Here is an 8,951-nt window from a genome sequence, read left to right as displayed (position 1 = left end):
CTGTTACAGACACGTAGTGCTTCCTGCACACCTGCTGATCTTCCGGTGCCTACCTCCGTGACCAGTCTACACCTCTTCTACCGTGAGGACCCAGCATCTCCAAGGCCTTCTACTTCCACCTGCAGGCACCTGCACCCTTTCGTGTCCTCACGCTCCCTGTTCCCATCTCCAGGGGCGTGGAGACCGGAACCGTGCGAGAGGCCACCCTCAGCAGTCTGACTCCGCTGTAAGGTACGTGACAGTACGATCCAGCCAAACATGGAGTCAGACAGGGGGGCCTCACCTTTGGAAGCTTTGTGCCAACAGATCTCTGCCCTTACCCAAGCAGTTCAAGGCCTGCAAGATCGTTACCATCAACTCGACTATGCAAAGGGTGGAGTCATTAACTCCAAACACTACTGCCTCCCAAGGGGCTACACCATCTCGGTCCGCCAGTCCGGCAACTCCAGCATCCACGCCTGCAATAGTGGTGCCATCTCCTGAGCCTCGAGTTCCTACTCCAGAGCGGTTTTCCGGAGATCGCAGCAAATTCCGTGCTTTTCGTAATGCATGCCAATTATACTTCCTGCTACAGCCTCGCACCTTCTCCTTGGAAAGCACAAAAGTGGGGTTCATCGTCTCCTTGCTTCAGGGGGAACCTCAGACCTGGGCCCATCGCCTCTTGGAACAGGCCAGCCCTCTACTTGACACTATGGACTCTTTTCTGAACGAGATGGCTAAATTATACGACGATCCTCAGCGTGCCACAACTGCTGAGGCCAGTCTCCACGCTCTGCGACAGGGTCGCAGACCTGTAGAGGATTATGTGACGGACTTTAGGCGGTGGAGTTCTGACACTCAATGGAACGACGCCACCCTACGTTACCAATTCCGCATTGGACTGTCCGAACCATTAAAGGACGAATTGGCCCGTATCGAAGTTCCCAGTTCTTTGGAAGACCTCATACAGGTATCGATCCAAATTGACCGCCGTCTTAGGGAACGGAGATCTGAAAGAGTTGGCCAGTTTCGCCCCACTTGGATGTTACCCAAGGTTCCGAATTATCCTCCTACTTCCACACCTGCTCCCATCTCCGAAGCTCCAGAGCCAATGCAATTAGGATTACTTCGCTCACCATTGTCTCCTGAGGAGAAGCTACGCCGACGCCAGAACAACCTTTGCCTTTATTGTGGGGAAGCTGGTCACTATGCGAATACATGTCCAAATAAAATTCGTAAGTTCAAAGACTCACCTCTTGTATCCAATGCATTACCTCTGACAAGATCAATTCATATAGCTGTTCCCTTTTCCTTACAGCTTCCAGGAGGAACACTCCAGGTCCAAGCTATAATTGATTCGGGCGCCTGTAGTTGCTTCATTGACCATACTCTCGTTCTGCAGCACAACATTCCATTGACACTCAAGCAACGCCAACTTTCCATACGGTTAGCAGATGGATCCAACATCAGATCAGGTCCCATTACCCATGAGACTCAACCACTGCTCGCCAATATTCAATTCGATCACCAAGAATTAATCTGCCTGGATGTCATTTCTTCACCACTCTTCCCAATCATTTTGGGAATGCCATGGTTACTGTTAGGTTGCTCGTCTTCTGTAAGTAACCCCTGGTAGCCTAGGCTAGGATTGAAGAGCGGAGGTCCCTTTCACCGGTGGACAAAACATTACACATACACACTATTGTACGTGAATAATGAATGTGCCTATTGAAGCACACACAACAGTTTTATTTAGTTTGAGCAGAAGGACAGCCCTGTGGTTTAACCAATCAGGTAATTCATACATACATCGACATTTTTCTTAAACTCATGACATTATCTAAGTCAAAGGTGAAATACAGTCTTCTGATAGTTATTTCGTCATTTCAACATCTGCTGACTGACCATATTCTTGCGTAACCAGTCCTATCTTAGCTTTGTACCTCTTACCGCAGACAGATGCATCCTAATATGTCAACATCTTGCATCTTAATTCTGAACTTAGTGAAATGCACGCCTAAGCATATTATCTTAGACCTTTAACCTAGTACCGTATATCTTTTGGTAACCTTAATAAGTATTCCCTTATAATCCTTCCTTTGATCATTCTGTGATTTACATAATGATCATTCCTTTTCTAATTTAATAGCACAGGCTTCATACTCCGAACCCTTGTGCTCTTGGTTTCTATACCATACCGTTGGATCCTTAACAATGGAAGTGAGTTTCAGATCCTTCGGAGCGACCGTGTTTCCCTTTTTACATAAACATTTGATTATCTTATAACAGGCATATAAAAATAGAATGAAGAGAATCACAGTGACAATTGTCATGGCAGCATTTCGGAGCCAAGATATTAATCCCCCAAAACTAAAACTGCTCGAGAAGGGATCCCAGTTTTTTCCTATGTTCCTTGCCTCTTTCTGTAGTTTATTTACCTCTTCCCTGTGTTGGGCAATAACGTCATAGTAGTCTGGGACTTCGATGCTGGTATTATGAATCCAGGTACAGCACTCATAATCCTCAGTAGTCTCACAGAGGCCAGTAAGGGCTGCACTCATACTTTCTATGGCCAACTCATGTAGTTCTAGTTGCTTCCTAATTGCCCTAGTTTCTAGATTTAGTTTGGTTATGTCATCAGAATTTTCCTCCAGAATCTCATCAATTATGCCAGTGTAATTATTTAATCTTTTCATTAGGTCAATTCCCCACCCTGTCCAGGAAGTGAACCATGCCCAGGCCATATCTTTTTCTAAAAACAATTCTCGTTTATTACGGTGTCTAAGGGGATATCTAGGATGCATGCTGGCTTCAAGGAGGTGACTTCCCTTGTTATCCCCTAATACCCCCATGATAGGAACCAGGGCTGCAAGGTAACACCACCCCTGGGGTTTGGTTGGGATCCAGGGGTGACAGAGTTTGCCGCAGCATATATATATGGTATTTCCTAGAGCTAGGGGTCGTTTATGGAACACGTTCCTAAGAGTATCAGAAAGGCCAGAGAGCACCAGTATTGACATTAATTGGTGTATTGTAGTCTTGGTACTGGAGCTAAGAAAGTCTAAAAAGGTGGCATTTAGGGTGGGATCTGAAGTATGGAAGAAAGAAGGACTGTTAAATGATGTCATTGAAATGTTAAGTTTTGCTTGTTTGCAAACCTCGGCTCCATCTGTGGTGTTTCCCAGTCGGAAACACCAGTCTGGGAAGTGGCTTCTACCTATAATTTGGAAAGTGAGGGTTTTATTTGGACGGGTCCTAGTAACATTCGTTAGGACGATAGGGGGTGTTCCATTAAGGAGGGGGGTAAAATTCAAGGGGACTGCCATGAGAGGGATTCTAGCTGTACTGGGATGTAGCTTGCTGCAAATCCAGCATTTCTCAAAACCGGATTTTTGAGCATAGCTATATTTGAATTTTAGTAGTAACATCTTGTTAGTCAGTCCCTTAGGTGACTCATTAACGGGTACAATACTTCTACTATGTCTTTGGCCGGGGGTATTATTCATCTTAGGTGGTCCACATATCCCTTTTAATAGACCTAAGTCTTCTGGATGATATATACAGTTGGCTATCAACCAGGTTGGTAGGAACACTACTAGGGTAATACAGCATAAGAGGCACAAGGCCTTCCCTGACACTGATGGAGAAAGCATCTTTGTTTTTTTTAAAGTTCTGATTATTTGTTATCTAAGAGTTCTGTTCTTCTTCTTCGTTTCTCATCCCGGCAGTTGTTGGCTCTGTTTTGTCCTTTTGAGGGGGTGTGGGATCTTCCAGGGAAATTTGTTCTATGCCTCTCTGAACTTCTTGTAGATCTTGTTCTTGGGAGTTGCTGCTCTCTGTCACTGCCAGGGGCTCTGGAGTCGAGGGAAGCTGGGGACACTTTTTAAGACGGCTGGCGTGGATCCAGGTGTTTCCTAGGTCTGTTAACACTGCGGTCCTGGATACCTTTTCCACCTTCCATGGTCCTGAGAAAGCCGGTCCGATACTCTTTCTTTGTGCTAATTGTTTGATCAGCACTTTATCCCCAGGGATGAAGGGATGCGTTGGTTCTGTGGGAAGAGGGAAAAAAGGTGACAGAAACTTGTTCGTTCATTTCATGAAGCATACTTACCAGGTTTTTCACGTACATTTCCTGTTGGGAATAAATGTCAATATCAGTGTCTTGGTCTAATGGGGGTAATTCTATGTTTGCGGGGATTCCCATGAGGACCTCAAAGGGTGATAGTTTTGTTCTTGCATGTGGATCTTCCCCTCTTTTGACCAAAGACCTTCAGGGTCTTTGGTCAATCCTTCCTTTGTCCAAAAATGGACATCATCTTCTGTGGCCATTGATTGCATCTGTGCTATGACAGTTTTAAAGTTAGGTGCTGCGAAGTGTTCCTTGAAAAACATTGTTGTGGGGGCAGGTGGGTTAGGGGAAAAGGCAGCAGCTCTTTTAGCTTCTCTGTCAGCAAGAGCATTCCCTTTTGAAACACGACTGCTGTCAGAGGAGTGTGCCTTTACTTTAATTATGGCTACCTTTTTTGGAAGAAGAATGGCTTGGAGGAGAGCACTAATCTGTGTGGAGTTGGCAATTATTTTGTTGTCTGCTGTTTTAAAACCTCTATTGGCCCATATCACACCAAAATCATGCACCACTCCAAAAGCATATCTACTGTCTGTGTAGACGTTCACCTCTTTACCGGTGAATAGAATGCAGGCCCTAGTGAGGGCTTCCAGTTCAGCCACCTGAGCCGAAGAGGGGGCAGTGGTTTGGCTTCTAATACCTTGTTTGGCAACTGGACTATTGCATATCCTGTTTGGAAGGTGGAATCAGAGGGACGGGAGCAACTACCGTCCACAAAAACATCCTCTGCACCTGAGATAGGGGTGTCAGTGAGATCCGGTCTGGGACTGGTAATAGCAGCAACCTTTTCCGAACAGTCATGTATAATGTCTGGGTCATGTGGTAAACGCAACATGGAATGCAAAAGGCGCACAGCGGGGTTGCTGGCAGGCACATATTTGAGTGTGAGGTTATCAGTGTTCATCAGTGTTATCTCATAACCACTAAGTCTTTGCGAGGTCATATGTTGGGTATTCATGTTCTGAATAAGATGCGTGACTGAATGAGTGGTATAGAGAGTCAATGGGTGACCTAGCACTAATTTGTTTGCATCTTGTACAGCCATTGCACAGGCAGCAAGATTTTGGAGACAGAATGGCATTCCCTGTACTTGGATGGGGAGTTTTTTTTAGATAGGTAGGAGACAGGGCGGTAGCCTGTTCCATGCTGTTGTGTTAGCACGGCGGCAAAAGAGGTCCCTGAAACTACACAGTACAGCTGAAAAGCTTTACCATAGTCTACCAACCCTAGGGCGGGAGCATTTGACAGACTGTTTAATAGAGCTTGAAAAGCTTGTAGTCTGTCTTCAGTCCAATCTATTAATTTAGGGGCTGTCGAGCCAGTAGCCTCTCTTAGGATACTATCATAATGAGAACAGTCAGGAATCCATTGGCGGCAATATACCATTGCACCCAAGAACGAGAGTAGGGCGGCTTTGTCTTTTGGGGGACTGAGAGCTCGAAGGGCTGCGGCACGTTTGGGGGACACTAGCCTTGTCCCTTCCTTTAGAATGCACCCTAGGTATTCTACCTGTGGCTGGCACCATTGTATTTTCTTCCTTGAGGCTAGATGCCCGGCGTGAGCTAGGTGTTGTAACAGTGATGTTGAATCGACCGCACAATCTTCAGCAGTTCGACTGCACAGGAGCAAGTCGTCCACATACTGTATCAGTACCGACCCTCGCTCAGATGTCCAAGACTTGACAGTCTCGTTGAGTACCATAGAGAAGGCGGCTGGACTGTCTACATACCCTTGCCAGGTTAGTTGGCCCCCGGCCCAGGAGAAAGCAAACATAGGTTGGGCTTCCTCTGCAATGGGAATGCTAAAGAAAGCATTCGCTAAATCAATTACTGTGTAGCATAGAGAGTCTGCCGGTATGCATGAGAAAATAAAAGTGATGTCTGAGACTAGGGGTGGGAGGGGAATCACTTGTTTGTTTACTGCTCTGAGGTCTTGGACGAGTCTCCACTCGCCACTGGCCTTCTTTACAGGGTAAATGGGTGTGTTCCAGGGACTGATGATTGGTCTCAGGATACCTTTTGATATGTAATCATTAATTTGAGGGGAGATGCCTTTGACTTTCTCTGGGGGTAGGGGATACTGTTTTTGATATTGTATCCCTGCATCTGACCGCATTTGGGGTGCATATGGTGTGCAATTAATAAAGCCCACACTACCTTTGTTTTCTGCCCAAATTGTGTGATGGTCAAGGGAGGAAGGTATCATTAGAAAGAAACTCCTGTGTGCATGTCTTTTTGGGAACCCTCTGTGTGCATGTCGCTTAGGGCCATGTAAGTCACATAATGGTGAACTAGCGGTAAGGGAACCTTCTTTATTAAACTTAATGGTAATACACAGTTGTGCCAAGAGGTCCCGTCCCATAAGGGGCACAGGGCATGAGGACAAGACGGCAAAAGTTTGGGTACATAATTTCTGTCCTTCTGGAGTGGCTACAGTCAGTGGTGGAGTGATGGGATGGGTGACAGGTGTCCCATTAATACCAACAGAGTTTCCCTCGGTGCATTATTTGTGGCTGTGTAGGATATTGGGGTAGTGGTTGACGAGGGTTCTGGTATGGCAGATAACGGGGATACTGTGGGCGGGTCTGGGGGTTAAATCCCCTGCCTCTGCCTCTTGCTCTAATCTGTCCAGTCCTATAAGGGCACTGGGATTTCCAATGTCCTTGCTGTCCACAATTGCCTATATTTTCCAAGGCATTTGTTCCATGCACAGAAACAATCCTTCATGTATTGTGGGTCAGCCCCTTTGCAGGGAGGATAAGAATGCTTATGTACCTGACAAATTTTACTGACTTCTTGCCAGTCTTCCTCTGAACAAGGACCTTGGGGTCCTGGGTCATGGATTCCCAATTGGTGACACCTTTCTCGGACTTGTGTCCAAAATGGTTCTACCTGGGGGCCAGGGATCATATTACTGACAAATTCATAGGGTGATGGGGTGGCCATGGCTTGGGTTGCTGCAGAATTCCCCATCTAGTAGTCTGGGCAGTGTGTGTCTAGTGGCAGGACACAGGTGATAACACCCGGTTTGTCCAACAATCCGGTCTCTGGTCTGGGAGTAGGATCCCTGATCTTTTTTGGGGCAGATGGACTTATATAAAACTATGAAGATTTACCCTTAATATACGATGAAGGGTAAATTTTTCCTGGTGGCGGGATATACCCCTCTTACACCAAGTTTGCAAGAGAACCCCCCTGGTCTGGTGGTCAGTAAAATCCACTTGTCATCTATTCTTAGGAAGAGTAGACCTAACGTGCAATGGGGGCAGGCGGATGCTATGTCACTACAAGAGGGCTCCTCATATTCTGCACTCATTTAAACAACAACAATTATTTTCCTTATACTCTATATTAAAACTTATACTCTATATACTTACACACGTACCTAGAGAGAAACAGACATATTCTTAATATACTTTAAGACATGAAATAACCGTATTGCAATACATTTATCAATTTATAGTGCACTTTTTAAAAAAAAAAATTTTTTTTCAAATGGGCGTCCACTCCACCAATCCCTTTGTCACGGGCGTAATCTACTACTTCCCGTGTTAAAAATACTATCACCAATAGTTTTAAGTCAGACCAACCTAGTCGGACTCCCCTAAACCTATAAATTCCTTGCGAGCCCTTTTAACCTCCCGAGGGACCAGCCTAGTCCACCGCGAAGGCACAGTTACTTCTTTTAATTTTAAACTAAGTTCGTAGCGGCCGCCCGGACAGAGTAAGTGTTTACACCATTCACCAATCAGGTAAAAAAGAGTAAAGTGACTTACCTGTCGCAAGACGAACCCCACTTTTCTGGTACCAAAACTGTTAGGTTGCTCGTCTTCTGTAAGTAACCCCTGGTAGCCTAGGCTAGGATTGAAGAGCGGAGGTCCCTTTCACCGGTGGACAAAACATTACACATACACACTATTGTACGTGAATAATGAATGTGCCTATTGAAGCACACACAACAGTTTTATTTAGTTTGAGCAGAAGGACAGCCCTGTGGTTTAACCAATCAGGTAATTCATACATACATCGACATTTTTCTTAAACTCATGACATTATCTAAGTCAAAGGTGAAATACAGTCTTCTGATAGTTATTTCGTCATTTCAACATCTGCTGACTGACCATATTCTTGCGTAACCAGTCCTATCTTAGCTTTGTACCTCTTACCGCAGACAGATGCATCCTAATATGTCAACATCTTGCATCTTAATTCTGAACTTAGTGAAATGCACGCCTAAGCATATTATCTTAGACCTTTAACCTAGTACCGTATATCTTTTGGTAACCTTAATAAGTATTCCCTTATAGTTACAAGCTCATAATCCCCAAATAAACTGGATAACCGGTGAGGTAGTGTTTCGGTCCACTTACTGCCTCCAAAATTGTGTCAGGACCTCAAACCACCTGGTTCCGGTCATTGCCTGTTCGGGTCCTACATCTGAGCTCCAGAGGTTGGTCCCAACCACATACCACAAATTCCTGGACGTGTTTGACAAAAGAAAGGCGGACACACTCCCTCCTCATCGGGTCTACGATTGCCCAATCGAGTTATTGCCTGGAGCCGAAATTCCATTCGGGAGGATATTCCCTCTATCGGAACCTGAACTCCTGGTCCTCAAAGAATACATCGATGAGAACCTCAAGAAAGGATTTATCCGACATTCCTCTTCCCCAGCCGGTGCTGGAATATTTTTCGTTGAAAAAAAAGACCATTCGCTCCGCCCATGTGTGGATTACAGGGATTTAAATAAAGTGATGATTAAAAATCGCTACCCCCTTCCATTGATTCCAGAATTATTCCAGAGACTTCGATCAGCCAAAATATTTACAAAGCTGGATTTACGAGGG

The 8,951-nt window shown here is 45.3% G+C and overlaps 1 long non-coding RNA gene across 1 annotated transcript; it reads right to left on the bottom strand.

Moving 5' to 3' along the window:
• Nucleotides 1-1,681: 1,681 nt before the first annotated feature.
• On the bottom strand, nt 1,682-8,405 carry LOC143961211 (uncharacterized). The gene is made up of 2 exons (XR_013270434.1): nt 4,615-8,405; nt 1,682-4,531 (listed from the first exon to the last, which is right to left on the bottom strand). It is a non-coding gene; the product is annotated as an uncharacterized LOC143961211 (long non-coding RNA).
• Nucleotides 8,406-8,951: the final 546 nt, after the last annotated feature.

This window comes from Lithobates pipiens, unplaced genomic scaffold, assembly GCF_037356315.1.
Source record: "Lithobates pipiens isolate NorthernLeopardFrog02 unplaced genomic scaffold, aLitPip1_a1.2 Scaffold_110, whole genome shotgun sequence".
In the NCBI taxonomy this organism is placed as follows: Eukaryota; Metazoa; Chordata; class Amphibia; order Anura; family Ranidae; genus Lithobates; species Lithobates pipiens.
The sequence above is the reverse complement of the archived record's forward strand: the minus strand, read 5'-3'. Positions and strand labels throughout refer to the sequence as shown.